Consider the following 3,836-nt stretch of genomic DNA (forward strand, 5'->3'; position numbering starts at 1 on the left):
CAGTTTCTTATTTAGAAAGCGATCATTCTCCGCCTACCGGCGGATATGTCAAGCGTCTCGCACGACGTCACCAGCTACACAAGCACCGTGATGTCATATCCCAGGGAATTACCCTTTACCCGGTATTGCACCACCGTGGCGCAATCGCCACGTATACAGCGGCGTAACAGGGGTCGGTGGCCAGGGGGGGCAAGAGCCAAAAATTTCCCGGTCATATCATGGTATGAACAGGTGTAATTGTGTAATGAGGCAACTATTTTGAGAAGATATCGGGTATCGAGCAAAATTTATCTTTAAAAAAAAAAGTTGCGAGCGAGCGAAGCGAGCGAGCAAAAATTTTGACCTTTTTAATACAAAAATCCAATTTTGTGATAGATTTTGACATGATATCCAGATAATGATATATTGCACTCGTCTCTCTTTAGATTCCTTTTTTGTAGTCTGTACGCCACTGTCAACAGGATTCTTTACGGCAGTATAGCGTAAAGAGTAAAGAAACGAGGGGTGCAGAATAGCACATGTGCTAAAAAGCTGCTTTACATAAGTCCTGAGCGAGCGAGAAAAAATCACATTTTCATGAGAATCTAAGTTTGATCTATTTTTTGACATTATATTCAGTAAATAAAATCCTATCGTACATTTTTTTCTTTTCGGAGCCATGGCCAAACCCTTCCATACGCAGTGCTGTGCGGTTGGGGTCCGGGGCGGAGACCCCGGAACTTCTTGATATCAAAGCCATTTAAACCTCGCAGATTGCCGCTATTCTAATCAAATCGCGGGCATATAAAGAATATAGCTTTTACACAACTTATTTAACCCAGTTGCGTAATGAACCAAATATTTTGAGGGGGCAAAGCATAGCAATGTGGGAAAATTTGTAAAAACCGGACAGCATGCAAAGCGAGCTGAAAAAAATGCCTATTGAAATTAAATTCTAATTATGTGATAGATTTTTCCATTATATTCAGCAAATAACACATTTCATTGTTTCCATTCATTTCATTATACGTTGTTCCTTTAATTTATTTAATTTCCTCTTGGGTGTGGAACCAAGACCCCCCCCCCCCCCCCGCCTGTATGCCATTGATTGAACGTGATTGAATGGGGGTGTTATAGAGCCATTTGAAGGTTATAAATGAAGAGCCCTACTGCGTGGGGTCTGGGGCCAAGCCCCGGTAGCTTATTTGCATAAAATCTAGCAAGCGTATAGCACAATGTTGTATGCAGTCCATCTTTCTTCCCGCTCTTTAATTTTAATCATCGGCAGCCCGGTCGTATTTTTTTTCTTGTCCCTTTTCTTTGTTTTCCAATTTAGCTTTTTATTAATTACATTCTAACTTCGTTTCCCGCTATTGTTTGCCCTTTTGTCACCTTTTAATTTATTTCCCACCGTGCTATTGCATTACATAGGCCTATTTTGGAAAGATTTGTTCTTTCTCAAATGTTCTTTCGTACATTTTCCCGCTTTCCTTGCTTTTCCATTAAAAACAAGTTTTTTCTTGTTTTTTTTTTCACTTTTCCCTTTCCTTTTCTTCCTTTCCTTCTCCCTTTCCTTTTCCTCCTTTCCTTCTCCCCTTTCATTCCCCTTTCCCTTTCTTCCTCCCTCCTTTTTTTCTTTTTCCCGTTTTTCTTTTTTTTCCCGGTGAAATCCGCCAGGGGGGCAGCTTGCCCCCCCTGCCCCCCCCCCCCCCCGCCTGTTACGCCACTGCACGTATAGGATACGATGCACAAAATAGACGTATGATTTCTATACAGTTAAAAAGTGAAAAGTTATCTTTCTCCGCCTACCAGCAGATATGTCAAGTGCCTCGCGGTTCACGAATCGATCACCCCATGCACGGCCAACGCGTCATTGAACTTGGGATATCCTATTCAAGGTGAAAGCCGACTCTCTCTCTGCCTCTTATTACAACAATTATTGGTAATCCAAAATGTGATTATAATCATGATAATAGTGACATCTCAGGCTCTACTCATTCCAGACTTTTCCTCATCAAAACTCTCTGACTTTTTCATACTGTTTTGTTCATATTTCCATACTTTTCATTTTAACTCACATGACCTGCCCGGCTCTCTGACTCGCAAAAAGTGTACTATATTGAAACCAGTAGATGACTCCTTTAAATCTACTTCATTCATCCGCATTACAGATGGTGATAACATGAAACACTATACAATCAAGGATGATTCTTTATTCTTATCATTTATTCTATTCCATTTCAATGTAGATAGGTTCAGATATTGTATAAACAGCAGATGTTGATACAAAGGTAAAATAATGTAAGTTATTTTCTCAAATTATGTTGTTATAACAAACTAATTGTTCACTGTTAATATTAAAGTGAAGTTCTCGTTTTTCTATTTTTTCGCTTAACTTAATGGATCGTAACACATGTCTATGGATGGCATTCAGAAAATATGAACACAATGAAGTTCAAACTGTCATTTATGTTGACGGCGTTTTCTTAGATTATTATTATTCGACAAACTGATGTTTGTGCCTTTAGTTGTAGACTCCATCTTCACCCTCCGTTTCTTCTCCACCATCATCATCGCCATCGTCACCTTGATACTGGAATAAACCATCGAATTGTGAACCATGCCTTGCTAACACTCTCTGTACGGCTTTCCGGAATTCCATGCCATTCTCTAATCTTTCCGAGAGATCGGACACGATTTCATGATTGATGTCAGCGTCTTCGAGGTACACGTTCTGCTGCAAGAACTGAGAGTAAAGATCGAAAAAGATGCATTTGACTGACCACATTAGTTTCACGTGAGCCTTTGCTTTAGCGTCTTCTTCTTCCATCCCTTCGGAGATGTATTTCTGATATTTTTCGTCTCTCAAGTCCTTACTGGCCGTCATGGCCATGTGTTACGATCCATTAAGTTAAGCGAAGAAATAGAAAAACGAGAACTTCACTTTAATATTAACAGTGAACAATTAGTTTGTTATAACAACATAATTTGAGAAAATAACTTACATTATTTTACCTTTGATGACGCAACGGTGGTGCAATACCGTAGGGTGCGACAAGGGTAATTCCCTGGGATGACATCACGGTGGTTGCATAACTGCGTCGTAATACCATTTCATGGCTGGCCGGAAGTCTGGGACAATTAACCCATCGGGACGTGTGGTCAAAGGCTGAACGGGGTAAAGATCATGTGGTCAAAGGGCGTGGATGACCGGACTAAAGGTCAAAGGCTGACCGGGCTAAAGGTCATGTGGTCAAAGGGCATGGGTCAAAGGTCGTGTGGTCAAAGGGCATGGGTCAAAGGTCATGACCGGGTCAGAGGTCATGACCGGGTCAAAGGTCATGGCTGACCGGGTCAAAGGTCAAATAGGTATGAGGTCTCATCTATAACTACTAAAAGTCTTATAGATGTCGTGGAAATGCAAGAAATGAAATTATTAGAGACCCTCTTCAGCCGCCCCCAGACCGACAATCGCGCAGTAGAAAACAGTCGAGAATAATCACGTCACACAATCAACGAGCTCATCATCCCTCTGTGCATCACCTTTATACTGACCTGTTCAATATCTTTCGAATTTACCGTTTTCTTCATGTAATGTGGTATCCGATTTCCGTTTTCGACAACTTCAGACCAAAAGTGAACAAGACCTGTTACTTTGCCAGTTTTTAATGAATTTGGGAACTGTAAAGACCGATTTCGTCCTCTGGACAGGCGTCGTTGTGTTGCACCAGTCAGTGACTGAGTGAGTCAGTGAGTCAGTGTTTATTGAAAAACTCCAAGCTGTAGCGGGCCATTCACGACTTGCCACTGGGGAACTGCAGGGTAGTCGATGCTGCACGTTCTGCTGTTTGATCCAT

Source organism: Lytechinus pictus, chromosome 8, assembly GCF_037042905.1.
Source record: "Lytechinus pictus isolate F3 Inbred chromosome 8, Lp3.0, whole genome shotgun sequence".
NCBI classification, from domain to species: domain Eukaryota; kingdom Metazoa; phylum Echinodermata; class Echinoidea; order Temnopleuroida; family Toxopneustidae; genus Lytechinus; species Lytechinus pictus.